Below are 17,025 nucleotides of genomic sequence, written 5' to 3' on the forward strand. Positions count from 1 at the left end.
GATTATTCAGCACTTGATGTTTACAGTAACAAAATAGTGGTAGATGCCTGATTGCATAGAGATGTCACGATTATTGAAGTCTACTTGACGTCTACAAAATCTAAGCAAACAAGATCATTGCATCATAAACAAAATTCAAATTATCGAGGAACGACATGACACAAAAATTCTGGTAGGTACGGTAAAAATTGTACATACCTATGCAGTTCACCGTTCGTCGTAAGCTGTTGTATCAGAAAGATATGGCCTTGTCGCATTGAGATTTAAAAAAATCACGCATTTTTCTTGGAGCATTTCACCGTGTAGTAAGTCATACGTATGTTACAAACCATTTCGATGCGACGCTTCTTCACAGACAGTAACGTTCAAATTTTATTAAATTCAATAAGAACATTAATTTTATATTGATTGGTAGAGTATATGCTTCATAACTTTGCACTCCGGCTCTAGGATGAAAATAATGTAATATATTTTTAAAATATTATTTTTACATATTTATCTATTTATTTATTTATTACTACATTACATCATATGTCATTGCATTACATTAATACAAGTAAATATCATTTGATCTAATTTTATGCGAGGTTTTCAGACAAAGAGGCATTTCATATATAAAATATTATAAAACGTATACTATTAAATATCTGATAAAAACGCTCAGTGGTGCACCCAGGGGGGGGCGAGGGGCCTTGGCCTCCCCCCAAAAACATTGAGATTTAAAGCCAATAGATTAGACAAATAAAAACACGGCAAAAAATAATTTGAAATTCTCCAGCACCCTCTAGAAAAATTTCTTACATTTTAATTTCTAACACAAAAATTTCGAAACACTAATGTCGGGTTTTTTTTAGAAACTCAATATCTAATGGAAATGTCAAAAAATTCTCAGTGTCCACCCGAATTCCGAAGTGGTTGGTGTACACCGAGTGCAATAGACAAAAGTCCGATAAACGAGAAATTAGGCTGTGTTCTGTTGGGCAGGTTTGTGTACCTACAAGTTAAATGTAATAATACTTTTTTTTCCATTTTCAATTAATATTTTGGAACTTCACTATTAAAAAACCCAAAATCGACGATAAAAATTCGGCGAAAAGTACGACTGCACCCACCACCATGGACTGACAGGGCTACAGCCTGGGGGCCCGGGGTTAAGAGGGCCCGGCGTGGCGGCTCGTCTAATTGTGAGATAAACACACACCAGAAATTTGTTCGCTATACTACTTCATAAAAAATATAAAGTATGATGAAAATATGATATACGTAACTACATGATAATAATTCACGTGTATAATTTTATATTACACTTATTTTTAGTGTTTCTAGAAAAATAAAAATGGTTATTTAACCAATATCGAAGGGTCGAATGCTACTTCGCTACCACAAGAGGGGGTCGCGACCAGTGGTTCATAGTATGATAATGATCGATAATATGATATGAGGTCCGACAAATCAAGAATTCAAGGGAATTATTTAACAATATAGATAAATCCACGGAATACCATTTGAGAACACTACTGTAAGAACATCACATTCCCCTTAACCCCGGTGATAGGTAAGGGGGCCCGCCAAACATTCATGATGTGGGGGCCATGCCCACCACAGTCGGTGGTGGTGTAAATTTAAAAAAAAAAAAACATTTTTTTCGGTGGAATTTAGCAAAAATATTGTGGCTCTAGACCAGTGGTTCTTAACCGGTGCACCGCTGGCTTGTTGCAAATGCACCGCGAAAATAATGATAAAAGCAGAAAAATCCGCGAAATAGCGAAAACCGAAAAAGTCCTTCGTGAAATTATGAAAGCCGATGAAAGATCTAATGTGATTTCGATGTCAGGTTTTTTTAGAAACCCAATCCCTAATGGAACTGTCAAAAAATTCTCGGTGTCCACCCGAATTCCGGAGTGGTGTAGGTCATGGCTGGGAAGGGCTGACAGGGCTCTAGCCTGGGGGCCCGGGCTATGGGGGGCCCGGCGTGTCGGGTTGACCAGATAAGTGAGATAAACACACATTATAAATTAGCTTTAATAGTAAAAATATACTTCATGACCATGAACATTCTCAATTACTTACATAATTGTGCAATATATTTTTTGATTATTATGTGTCGATACTCGACAGTTCCATTATTAAAGTGGATGTATTGAAAATCGCCAATAATTCACTGTATAAGTACCCTTAATTTGAACTAAAACACAATTTGAAAAACGTTAATGTAGTGTTTCACACTGCCTTTAATCTTAGCGGTAGGTAGGGGGACCGCCAAATATCCTAGCCTGAGGGCCCGTTTCAGGATGTGGGGACCATGGTGTAGGTACACCAAGTGCAATAGACAACGAGAAATTAGGCTGTGAAGAAGAAAAAGCATGGTCGCTGTTAGTCACTTTCAATCCGCCAGTCGCTCATGACACGCTCGACGGTTACCGCCACTATGCCACCAATTTAATAAAAACGGAGAAACTATACAAATATACCACCGTGTATTGTGGAAATATGTAAAAATAATTATATGAAGAAGAAAAAGAACCTATGGGACTAATTTACATTCTCCTCCTTGCCCCCCCCAATATTAAATCCTGGGTGCGCCACTGATAACGCTATCATCATTATTATATATTTGATTACTAGCTAACCTACTTTTGAATCATTCAGGAATATATTATATAAATATATTTCTAATTCACTTATGTACCTACTTATTTTCTTCTGTATTTCCCTAATCTTCCTGTTTTTTTATTACGAATTTATAAGTATTTTATTTAAACATTAATTTGACCTATCTATACGTATATCTGATTCTGATAATAGTTCACGGTATGATACGGCCATTTGCATATGTACAATTTTCCGGATATGAAAATTTCTAAGGTGAAGATGTGACAATGAATCTGGCTTTACCATGTGCTATGGATAAACGGTGTAAACAGTAGTGCTGCATGATACTAACATGATATGAGAAGACACAAGGAGATTGACGACCGTCATTATATCCATAATATACTTCATCTAAGGAGCAGATATAGACAAAGAAGAAGAAAAAGTCATCGGAAGATAGACCTACAGCAATAGAAATTCACGAAATCATAGTGTGGTGATGCCGGTATCATAATGAAAATTAAACTTTTCCACAGTCAACACGGAGTGATTTATTTTGAAAATGTTGTCCACCGAAAAAGAAAAAAAAAACTTGATTTAGATATCACGTGAACTTAACAGCTCGCGTCATGATTTGGCAGTGCGACGTACAAATTCTTCAAGCATCATAATAATAGAATACACACACAGTTACTACAATAATTGCACCAATTCATTCATGATTCTGTACATAAGTAACTTGCAACAGGAAATTAATATATGAAAGCAAATAAATGAAGAATGGTTGAATTAATTACAATATAAACACAATACCGACCTGACCCGGACCACACTTGGTACCAATCGGGCGTATTACGAGGTCCTATGTTTGGATGTGTAGTACCTACTACCAACTGTTTATGCCTGGGGATGTCACAGAATTAGTTACCCGAGACTGGAATCACCACGCACTAAATACGATTTGACCGAGTTTACATGAATATAAGTAAAGAGTACTCATGAGACAAAAAAGATTAACCAGTGAGTAATAATTGGCCTTTATGGCAACCAGGTCAGATGACCAAATGACCAAATGAACAGCTGGTTGGAGACACTTGGGCAACTCTTCCCTTTCAGCATTCATTTCAGGATATTCCCAGATGATGTAGTTTACATACTACTGATCAAGTTACTTTTCCACCACCACATGAACGACGGGTAAAATGCCAGCGAAGCCATCATGTCCAGTGAAGAATTGAACAGAACACCTGATTCCTTTGTTTCAGTGCACGGGTACAGAAGACACTTGATATCACTAAAGATAAAAATGACGACAGAACAAGTCAAGACTCGTTTTTTTATTTTCTAAACTCTTTCTTTAAGCACCAAGATGCATGATTGTTACATCAGTCCCGTGCAGTTTCGTTTCGGGACAGGAAGTGTGGTACCAAAATCGTTCGTCATGGAAGGTGGCCGTGTACAAATCGCGGCTGCATATACATGTCTGGTGGAGATGTGGTAACTCAAATCATGATGCTGTGGCGTGTCACTAAAAATAAATGACGGCAAAGAAAGTCAAGATTATTTGAAAGGGAATAAAAATAGATGATATAAACACCTTAATATTATCTGCATGGATATTAAATCAAATACAATAAAATACAAGGCAGATAAAAACCACGGTTTTTTATAAAATCATTTCAATTTTAGCCCATTCAATATTATTGCCAGATTAAGAATGACTGTGGATATAAAAAACATTTTATTTGATCAAATGTTGCCAATGATTAACTCTTTTGGCACTTGGGAATACCACTAGATTCATAAAACGAGACATTTGTTTCACACGCGAGGAGGCAAAAATCATAAATCAGTATAATGATCTACATATTGAATTATATTACTGATTCTACTTATGAAAATAACATACATTAGAATAAATTAAAATATACGATTTCTTCTCGTCCGCAGGAATTCGATAACACAAACATGTACCTACACCTCCACCTACTCGCACTCGGTATCAATCGACCGCATCACGAGACGCTCCGTTTGGATGTGAAGCATCAGCAGTTGTTTATACCTGGAAGTTTCTCTGGAGTAGATGCCCAAGATTGAGGTTGCCACGCACTCAAGTGTGTTTCCAGATACTTAATTTAATAGAAAAGTGCGCATTTATGCTCGATTGAATCGCATACCTACTCTACTGATGAATTATCCCCGTATGTATGACGTTTGTTCAATGCGTGCGTGCTATCTGTGCTCCCGTTTGGCTGTGAGGCGTGGTATCTTACTAAGATTAAAGATTTCGGCTTTTGAGCTTTGAGAATCCATTGAGATACAGATAAATACATTGGTACGACCGCGTTATAAACACTCGAGTTCATGAGCGGACACAGCAGCCCTAACCCTGCAGCTACGCTACAATAGTGATCTATGTCCTGTAGGTCTTGCTTGCCGAGAGATGCGAGAGTTGGCGATGGACCGTAAAAATGGCGCGAACTTGTACATGCCCTATCCGCAATGTTGGAGCATAACAGGTGTCACCATTATTTATATTACACCGGATCTGTAATGTCTCAGAAGTGAAGTGAGAAAGCATTCGGCACGCTTATATCTCTGCAATATACGTTAGAGTACGATAGAATTTCTACGGCTGAATTAAATATTCTTTATAACTATAACCGTCACCGGTAAATATTGATTTGAATGACCACATTCATTTAAAAACTGAGATCACATGTTGCTGAAATTTATTGTTTTTTTCTTAAATTTAATATTAAGTTAGTGGTAATGATTTTTAGATATTTTAGTGGGAAATATGGTTAACTATGTTGTGTTTAAATTTGGCAGCCGTACTGAGAAGCAACATGATGGTAAAACGTTTCATAGTTAAGTTAATAATAATAAAATTGAGATCCTACTGTGTGTTATACGCAAGAAACACGGCTTCATTTTGCCGAACAATAGCCACTCTCTTTATATTATTACTATGAGGTGTCTACTATATTTTATTATTTCAGGGTGGAAAGTTAAACTAAATACATATATGCAAAGAATAGCATGAAAATTTTCATATGTGTACAAATATCAATTGTCCATTCGTGCCGCAGGCGAAAATTTTAGAATATTCACGATATTTATTCTAAGAGGCTATTCACAAACCTATCACTGATATAAAGCTATACTTATTCTATAAATAATTCTAAAATCTATAGTCAATTATTTACGATACGTTGTATGTACAACTTTTTGTATTCAAAATAAGTAGGAAAATACAAATATAAATTTTTCATATCAGTGTTATTGAAAAGATATAATTCAATGCTGCAAATCGTTTTAGAATTCTTTCGGCAACCCTGTTGGCTACGGACTGCGCGTATCTTTTGTGCCAACCAATGAAAAACTAGTTTTCCACGTGACGTTACCGAAAAAAACCCGATGAAAAGCGAAACATACACGAACGATTAGGCAATACAATATTGTATCTACGAGACACATTTTATTTACACGCATTCAACATAATATTTACTTTTGAAATTAGAATTATAATTAATTTGTACAATTAATTGAACGTACCAAAACGTCGGCAAATAATTGTTATTTAATCTCTATTGTACAATTAAAATACAAAGAGAATGTCATTGGCCTACTAAAGTAAACAATGCGCTGAGAAATACAAGTGTCAACTGTAAAAAACCTAAAATAGATCGTTCGAGAAGAGACAGAAAACCTCGAGATATTTGTAGAAAATCTTTCATACAATTTCCATCTGTTATTAATACATAATATATTATGTGATTCTATTTTAATTTGTTACATTAAATTTTACCAATCACACAAAATATGTTGGTAGTGATATAATCCAGTGTTTCTCAACCTCTTTTGCATCACAGCACATTTTTCAAATTATACAATTGTTGCGACACAGTTAAATCAGTTACGTACCTCTATATCACTTTTTTCAAATATTAAAAATTACATATTTTCATATTTCATTTTAATAATATTATATCCAACTGTAATTCTTTACAATAACGGTTTTAAAAATGACAGAAACGTATGAAATCTATATCTCGACTTCCATTTAAAATATTTACGTATGTAAATAACAGGTAATCGATTCTCTCAATGATATAATATATTACGAGAACATGTTTTGTATAATATGCATCGATGCTTGAAAGAGCTACTTGCAATTCCCTTATCAATAAATTTTTTAAATGTATGTAGAAGAATCGTAGAAGAAAATTTCGTCTTTTCTTCAATATGAATACTTCTGAAATGAACTTTGAGGGTTTTTTATCATTATTCAAATTTAAGAGCAAATATTAATCGCAAAAATATCTTGTGGCACACTACCTAATCATTGAAGTCACACTGTTTGGGAAACTCTTATATATAATAAGTTTACTTAATTTTTATAAATCCAATCGAAAAAAATCCTTTGCCAATGAATACAGCCAGTGCTATTGTTTATTTCGATTTTAGAAAGTGGATTCCGGACCGCTGGATCCGCTGACTATCTGGGATTAGGTATAATGATGCTTCAAAAATATGCGTAATAGTTTTCATGTGTACCTTTGTCCATATAAACCATTTCATAAATATTTAGGGACAACGTTTCAAAAAACCCATAGTATTACCTATTCCATTGTAAAATAAAAGAATATTAATAAAACAGGAATAATTATAACTTCTGACTATGAAGTTTACGACCACACCTACATTGATTGATTATAAAATTTCGATCAAATATTCGAATTTAGAAAAACAAGTAAAGTAAATTACCATGTAGGTACCTACCTCAACAGAGTGGATGTTACATTAATATAATTATTCACGAAGAATGACTGATTCGTCTAACCCAGGGGTCACAAACCTGAGGCCTTTTAGGTGTCAAGTGCGGCCTTTTGACTGAATACAAATTTTACAAAATAAATCCCTTTTTTTATATAATTATTTATTAGGTATCAAAAATATTAGATTGTATTTTCTTTCCATTTAGTGCGTTTTACATATAAATTTATAATATAATAAAATCCCGCGGAGTATCAAAGAAGTGAATGCAACTGAAGCAACATATAAAGTCGCTTATATACTCGGGAAAAAAGGGAAGCCATTCATGCAGTGACGTAGAAATTGTTAAATAGTGCATTGTCGAAGTTGTGGTATGGGAGTTTCAAGTCATTGTTTGATGCTAAGAAAGATCCAATTGAAAAATGGAAAAAATGCAGTAGAATACCCACGCCTTTGGCAACATGCTCGTAAAATAAATATTTCTGTTAATCTACATTCTCATATCAAACCCCAAATCAAGACATATTGTTTAGAGGATCAACTGAAACTGCGGACCTCTACGCTGCAACCAAATATCCCAATGTTTTCCAAGAAAAAGCAGACACAACCCAGTCATTAAAAGCTGTCAATTTAATAAATAGTTTTCATTAATTTTAAATATTTACTATATCCGTGTAAATATAATATGTATGTACTTACACATTTTAAAGGGTAAGCCCGTAAATAAATAAATTAATAAATTTCATTGTTTTCCTGCATTTCCTTCAGTTCGTCATAATATTACTAGTAATTTTATTTATTAAGTACCTATATATAGTAAACAATAAAAACAGCTTTTAGCGAACGGGATTAATATTATTATTCAAAATTTAAAAATATATCTTACCTTCAAGTATTTTTGGCGAAAGCTATTATGAGTTCGGTGGATGGCATTTTCACGGTGAATCACATTTCTGGATTGCCCCTCAACACAGATCGGCGGGACTCTGAAAAAAGCAAACAGCTGCTTTAATAACTATACAAGTGCCTTCTATTAATACCTTGAATCATAATTACAAAACGCCTGCAATATTAACTAAATTTGAGATAATGACGAAATTTCGGCAGCGCTTTGTCTATGGACGTCACTGCTAATGATGGTAGTGTACATATTTAGTTACCAATAGAAGTGAAACAATCACAAACATCCAAAAATCACATAAATATTATATTTCATTATTAATGGCGTTTGGTTTTTATAATAATGTATTATTAATATTAATACTATCGACCGAAGGTACATCATGGAATTTGAATTTAAATTCTTAACGGATTTAAGTTTTGTACCATTTTTTATGTAAGTACCATTATTCCATTTCAGTAATTTTTTGCTATAATTTTTTGAGTATAATATTTTTATTGTTTATAAGTACTAATGATCTATTATTAGGTTTTGACGATTATTATAATATGCTTATCGAGTGTAGTATTACTAATAAGATAGGGGTTTTTTTACTAACACTTCAACTATTCATAATTTGTTTGTTATATATTTTATTGTGACCCTTGACTTGATTGATAGGTAATGGAATTTTTACCTACTTTATTGATTTATTATATAAGTTAGAGTTAAGAGTGTTCGTTGTCAGCGTGTGTTTACCTTTGGTGAGTATACACAGCACCTGAAAATACAGAAAGGTGAAACTCGGGTCGCAAAAAACGACTCAAATGATTTTAATATATTATTGTATATTTACGTACTTATATATATATATTTTTTTTTAAAGCAGTTATTTTGAAGATGACGTTCTTGTGAAGAAAGTCGCAAAGGCAGAGTGTCACGAAGCACGATGGCAAACATTTATTAAGTGCATCTCGACGGCCTGCATTTTGTGCAGCGCAGTGCAGCGAAATAAGACCGGTCAGCAACCTGCCGCCTCTTCTATTTACGGCCGGCTCATTTACATACACGCCGCATTTGTTCGATCAAGATTCCATGTAGACACGGCACTGACAACTTTTAATGCCTATCTTGGGTGCACGCTTTCAGTTAGACGCATTGATTGTGGACGGGAATTAATCGCACATCGCGTTAGTCAAAACTCACATAAACAAAAAAAATATTCAAACATTTATAAAATAGTTTTCACATACACTAAACAATACCAAACAAAAGTAACGTATCACATTTTAAAAATATAAGTAAACTTAGTTTTGACTTCTCATCATTCCGACCATGTCCGATCCTAATAGGATCATATGGGACTCCACAGAGTGGAGGTTTGTATACTTATACAGATTTTGTTTTTACGAGAAATGGATGTCAGCCACTTGGTCAACCTATTAGGTCCATACTCTGACTCAAACACAAATTTAAAAACATTATGTGCACTTGCCAGACAAAGGATTCGAATCTGGGACCCACGACGCTATAGGCCGACGCTTAAGCCGCGCGAACATCGTGGGACTTACTGAATGTGAATCTAGTCAAATAGAAAAATGAGGAAATTCACAAAGCGAAACAATATTTCATCAAGCGAAATAATCCTTATACCCCGTTTACACGTGCATGGTACGGTACGTATTATCGTAGCCAAAACAAAAAAATGCACGTATAAACACGTATCGTCGTGTAAGTTGCAAGATTGCATGCATGGATCAAAAAAGTTCAGAATCGGAATTTTCACGCAATAATTGGTACTTGCAATAGAAGGCAGTAGAATGATAGTGGCGAACCTGCCAGAAGAAAAACGTACTACACCGCACAGAATATTTTGACGTTTACCGATTATCTACGAGCCTGTCCGAATCTGACAAATAGCACCATACAATGACAACATCGTGTCTCGCTTACGCTTGAAGAATGAGATTGGAGAGACAGTCAGCACTTTTACGTGTAAACAGTTATTATCGCGATAGTATAGTAGATATTGGCGCAAGTAAATCCATCCACGTACACATACAGGCACTATTACTCGTGGCTAATATCACTGTGGTCGGCTATGGTCACGTCATTGCGCGATACATCAGAATATTTCAGATCTGACAAATAAAGTATATTACTGTAGAAATTGTTGTGTTAATAGTTCGATATTAAGACGATAGACCAGTGAAACGGTAAATAATTTTCAACTATAGGCACGACGAAATTTTAGACTCGCTGGCAATCGGAGAGCGAACGTCGAGGTGTGAATACGTCAATTTGTTTCGTGATGGCGATGAGGGTATTAATTCTTAAATCGTGTAAAGATGACTAAAAACGTTACCGATTTACTTGAAAAAGAAAACATGTCAATGAATATATTATTATTGTTACTAATAGAACAATAAACAGAACATTAAATGGACGCATGTTGGATTTATATGACAAATTATATTTCGTTCGGCATGCGTCATTTGGACCCGCGACCCGCGATCCGCGCATCGCCTAGCCACGATCTTTTTAGACCATGCCTCAACTGAGGTATAGCCTTAATGAATGAAAACTAATATTTAACATTTAAGAAGTTGAATATCGAAAAACCTTGCATTTACACTTAACTATCGTTGCCTCGTGCCCGGAAATTTGTAAGTATGCAATTCGCCGATCACACTTAACCGTGAAATGTTGTATCGGAAATATATGGCCGTATATTAAAGACTGTCCAACCTCTTTGGGTCGTAAAACACGGTTATTGTCGGTTTACAGTAAGCCAGCGGCAAACAACATTTTAAAATAGCCGATATCCCTACTGGATTATTAGTTAGGTTAGGTTTTCATTCGTAAATTTATGGCCGTATATTATGCGGCCATCTTTTTTCCGATAAGAAAGCTCACCGCGAACTGTGCTACGGTGAAATGTAATACGTTCAATTTACAACATGCTTCAACTGAGGTATAGCCTTAATAAAATCGAATATAAGACTACCTATATGGATTGATAATATATTTTTGAAGATATACAACATACCATTACTTTTTGCTCCATCCATATAATAATTACAACCTTTCATCATCATTCCTTTTTGAATGAGTTTTTTCATAGTTTTATATATAATAATATTAATAATATGTACAATACTATTAAGAATACGTATGTTAAAATATTAGTTCAACTAATTTAAGCGCAAAGAAGAGCACAATATATTTTCCGCTGATACACCTATTAATTTTTGAGTGTTACAATAATCTATTGACAAGTGATAACTATTTCTTTCCATTGTGAAAATCTACCATTTGTCAGTAGCTGTCGTTCATTTGTGAAACCATCCATTTCCGATGCGAATTTCATATTTTAATTGTGCAAATACATAAATAATATTATTCTCCGTTCTTTGTGGGGTAGCGAGAAAATGTTTTATTATGGTTTTAATAATTAAAAAAAAATATTATCTACGACAGCTCTCTATCATATAAATAAATATAGATTTAATTTAAAAATTAAAATAATTATTATTACCTAATCTAAATATTTTTGTTCTGTCAAGGAAAATATAAATATAATTTTAACTCATCCCTTAATTTTATGTCGTCAGTGAGTTATTAAAAATTGATCGAATAAGTGTGTACCTCAGCATGTCTATCGCGACGTATGCAAAACGATAGGCTCTAATGCGTGAGTCTAAAATTTTTGCGTGCAATAAATTATTCTCTATGACTGAATTTTTGCCCATAATAATTAATAATTTCAAGTAAAGTTTTTTTTTTAGTAAAATACATAATTATGTCGTCAGTGTGCTATTGAAATTTCATCGAATTGGTATGTCGTATTATCTTCTTATTTCCCGTAAATATACATGATAGGTTAAGTGTGTTTTTATTCTCTGATCTCTACAGCCTACCTCGTTCCAAAAATCACCCTTCGTCGTGCAATCTAGCCAAACAGATCTCTTATATTCTACTGATACATATTATTATACATACTAATAGATATTCCAAATCTTTATTTTTACAGAGCTAGTAGCACAAAGAAAGATGAAACAATAACTTAAAACCAAGGGGACCGAGTCCTAAAAGTTGTTCTGAAACATTTCATGGCCTTTCATTTTTAAAGTAATACGATTAAAATTTATTGGCCACCTTTAATTTAGTGCGTATCTTTTTATAAAAAGTGGACGTGGTGCCCTTGTATTCTGAGGTGCATATTCCCAACATAGATACGTCTTGATTGAAGGTCCATATGAGGTTTTATACTGATAGCAATTTTACTTTATTTCCATCTATACGGAGCGTTCTAATTATTTATTGCGTACTAAAATGAAAATAAATGCTTTACTAAGGTATCTATAAATAATTACTGAGATATTAAATTTAAATTAGATCTGAAAACTTTTCCGTTATAAAATATAAATGTTCGTAAAATTGTATGTCGAATAAATAATAATTATTGGAGTTGATTAAGTATTGTTCTGCTCGTGTTTTTCTAACGTATCAGCTGTTGAAGACTATACTAGTCTATACTAAGTTATTACCTATTTAAAGTTCACCTTGACTCATACATAATTTAAATGCCAAAATTTTCAAAAAAATCTATACCTACAAAGCACCTGAATTGATTCCGTAAGTAATAAAAATATAACGTAATAAACAGCGACATCTTTAACATCATGAAATTTGTAGAGGTATTATACAACCTGTCGCGTAGTAAATACAGGAAATATATAATGTACTGGAAAAGTAATTATACATGACAAACCCTACAACTGGCATGTTCTTGTATCTAGAGCATAGAGAAGAACGCAACGGAAATGATACAGCTGTCATAGATCGCTCATAAAATGTAGTCGACCCGAGCAGCTCACTGTTTCCTTTCAATATCTATTTCAAAAGTAATATTATAAACCTTTACTCAAAACTTAAAGTAATTATACTACCTTTTCATAGTGCCGTATAATAACAACAAATTTAATCTATTGGTGTCATATTAATTAAACCATAAAATACCAACTTGTGTTATCATTCAACGCTACCCATCACATGTCACACACACACGACGCAACTGTCTGAACTATCTATATTATTATATAACATTGGGGGCAGTGTTGCCAACCGTACTATAATTATAGTAGTTGTACTATAATTTTGGTCTGCGTATGTACGATATAAAACAGGTATAGTACGCCCAAAATACTATAATTTTGAATATCGGAAAAATATGTAAAAAGTACTAAAATTTTGATATTTTCGTTCGATAAATTGGTGCAAAGTACTATAATATCGCAATATAAGAAGATTTGGAGAACTTTGAAAAAAATTGCTCGAAAAACGTAAAAAAATCGTGAAAACGTGAAAATGAAATTTCTTGAATTCTTCGGTAACGATTTTTGGTCGGAAGAGGTACCTAAATAAAAAGGGGCCTCAGAGTTTCTCAAATAATTATCCGTTATTTTTTTTCTGAGAAACAAAAAAACTATACATTTTCAACAGCGCGTACTATTCTGTTTCCCAAAATACTATAACAGAAATCCACTATCCAATTTCAAAATATGGCAACACTGATTATGGGTAAGATTCTATCTTCGAACCTGCTCCCGATAAATTATTTAGTCTGTAATCATAATTAATATTTGTAGGCATATATCATTAGCGTTGCAATTTGTAGAAATATGATTGAAGAGTTATTATATAAAGATAATATTTTAAATAAACGGGAACTATTAAGTTTATTCTGAAGTTTTAGAATTAGCCTAATATGTTTATAAGAAACTGCCGAGCGATCTTTGGCGTTACTATACATTGACTGCAAGTATTATAAATTATAACATAACACAGTTAGCGTTGACTAAGTGTATAATATTGTAATTATTTTTGTATGTTCTAATAATTGTTTCTGTACAACAAACCATTTGAAGTGAATCGAATTATTAGGAGTTCTAGACTAGCCGTCGAGTGCCGATGTCAACATTGTGACATTACATCATCAGAAAAGTAATCTTTAGTAAGTAAATATTGTTCTAACTACGGCGGGGAATGGGACAACTGGACTCCAGGACAATTGGACGCCGCACTGTCATAGACACGTATACAGAACGTAGACGAGGAATTTTAATCAATTTCTATCTACTACTAAAGTAGTTTTAATTCATTTTACTCTTAACATAATGTTTTTTATTGCGAATTGAGAATTACCATGACTAAGGCTTTATATAAAATTAAAAACTCTTTTTTCGTTGGAACTTTAACATATGCACGATTAAATCATTATTTACGTCTGCATATTTACATTCTCACCAATTATTAAATCATAATATAATCATTTAAATATAAATAATAAAATTAAATATATTTTTCTATAAGTACCTAACGTCTATTTATTTTCGAATTGCGTGGCGTCCAGTTGTCCTGGCGTCAAATTTTCCTAGACCCCTACGGCGGGTAGTTTCGAATTTGATAGTGGCTACTAAATCTGTCTTCCAGTGAACTCGTAATTAATTCCGCCAAAATTGGTATCGAAGATTATAATTAAGTACATATCTTTCGGATTCAGCAGTGCAAACAGTACCTAACACAACGTGTATTTTAATTTTAAAAAAATGACAATACAAATATAGCCCTTCAAACCAATCTGCATCACGAAGCCCTGTGTTTTGATGTGAAGCATCACCTGTTTATGTCTGGATTTTTTTTAGGAGCTTTTATTGACAAACTATAATTGAAGTAGGGAGTATAATGATGTTAACGCGTTTAAGGAATGTCCAGGATCATGCTTTGAAAATGCAATAAAAGCTCAATTTTGACCTACGCTGAGCATGTGTAAATCAATATTTGTTAACTAATCAATTTAAAAAAATAAGTACTCAAGTATCCTTTGCAACAACTACGTCTTGAAAAATAGTCGTAGAAAATACACAAATTTCCTTGTGGATAATAAGTCTTGTTTTAATTAACATAAAACACAATAATATAGTGAAAACATTGAAATTGAAACCCAATAGATTAGACAAATAACAACACGGCAAAAAAATGATTTGAAATTCTCCAGCACCCTCTTTCAACACAAAAATTTCGAAACACTAATGTTGGGTTTTTTAAGAAACTCAATATCTAATGGAAATATCAAAAAATTCTCGGTGTCCACCCGAATTCCAGAGTGGTGTATACTAGTGGCGCAGCCAGGGGAAGGGGGGGGGCAAGGGGCCCTGGCACCCCCCAAACATGAAAATTATCAGAATGATTTTAAACATTGACATTGAAAGCCAATAAACTATACCTTTGGGCTTAGACAAATAAAAACACGGCAAAAAATGATTTGTAATAATTCTACAGCACCCTTTTTAGAAAAATTTCTTAGATTTTAATTTCTAACACAAAAATTTCGAAACACTTATGTCAGGTTTTTTTAGAAACCCAATTCCTAAGGGAACTGTCAAAATCCACCCGAATTCCGGAGTGGTGTAGGTCATGGCTGGGGAGGGCTGACAGGGCTCTAGCCTGGGGGCCCGGGCTGTGGGGGCCCCGGCGTTTCGGGTTGACCAGATAAGTGAGATAAACACACATAATAAATTAGCTTTAATAGTAAAAAGGCTATTACACTTCATGGGCATGAACATTTTCAATTACTTATATAATTGTGCAATATATTTTTTGATTATTACGTATCGATACTCGACAGCTCCATTATTAAAGTAGGTAGATGTATTAAAAAATTCACTGTATAAGTACCCTTAATTTGAACTAAAACAGAATTTGAAAAACGTTAATGTAGTGTTTCACACTGCATTTAATCTTAGCGGTAGGTAGGGGGGCCACCAAATATCCTAGCCTGAGGGCCCGTTTCAGGATGTGGGGACCATGGTATAGGTACACCGAGTGCAATAGACAAAAGACAGACAAACGAGAAATTAAGCTGTGAAGAAGAAAAAGAGCCTATGGGACTAATTTACATTCTCCTTCTTGGGCCCCCCACATATATTTTTATATATGACATATTTTTTTTAGTATATTATGTTTTATTAGTGCATTAATTAATTCGTTTTATTTTAATATGCAGGTCTTGACCTCTGATTTCACTTTTATATCTCATTTGTAGCATACATGTAGGTTTTAAAATTCGTAAACTGTATAGGTAATCTGTACCATCCCGTGGGAGTATGTAAGTCATGCGCTAAGGGTGCCCCATTCTAAGGGGCGGATATAAAACGAAGGGAAGAGAAAAAAACACTTTTTATAGTAAGTTTCGTGGTAGAGATATTTTAACTACCCTAAGCGTCGGTAGACATCCAGCAATAGATATTTATTAGATTTCTTCTTCCTGGCGCTACAACTCTCATTCTAGCATCTACATCCTACCTCAATCAGCGGCGCGTTTCTTTGACGTAAATAATAGGAAAGAAAAGGGGGCCTCCGAAGATTTAAACCAGTCACTTAATTAAGTTATTTAATTATATTCGTAATTAAAATATATAAGCGCATTTCTCACAAACTGGGTGTAAAATATTACCTAAGGAATAACAAAATTACTGCATTTATTAATAATTGTAAAATTAAAAATATTTTTTTTTCATCGTATTTTTTTCATCGTATACGGTCAGTGCGTCGGGCATCTACGTTACTAAACACGCCACTGGCTTCAATCCAGGTCTGTTCAATTTTCATTTTTTTTTCGACCATGTACGATCCTAATAAGATCATATGGGCCTCCACGGAGTGGAGGTTTGTATTAACAGGTTTTTTTTTATTCTACGAGAAATGGATGT

The 17,025-nt window shown here is 33.8% G+C and overlaps 1 protein-coding gene across 1 annotated transcript in view; it reads right to left on the minus strand.

The window, feature by feature from the left end:
• Positions 1–17,025, minus strand: part of Gbs-76A (Glycogen binding subunit 76A) — a 130,892-nt gene that overhangs the window by 90,703 nt on the left and 23,164 nt on the right. The window contains exon 2 of the mRNA XM_085959906.1: positions 8,258–8,357. The gene's annotated coding sequence lies outside the window, so the exon portion shown is untranslated. The remainder of the gene's footprint in view (positions 1–8,257; positions 8,358–17,025) is intronic.

This window comes from Rhyacophila brunnea, unplaced genomic scaffold (assembly GCF_057557595.1).
Source record: "Rhyacophila brunnea isolate RB1 unplaced genomic scaffold, BYU_Rbru_1.0 scaffold_9, whole genome shotgun sequence".
NCBI classification, from domain to species: Eukaryota; Metazoa; Arthropoda; class Insecta; order Trichoptera; family Rhyacophilidae; genus Rhyacophila; species Rhyacophila brunnea.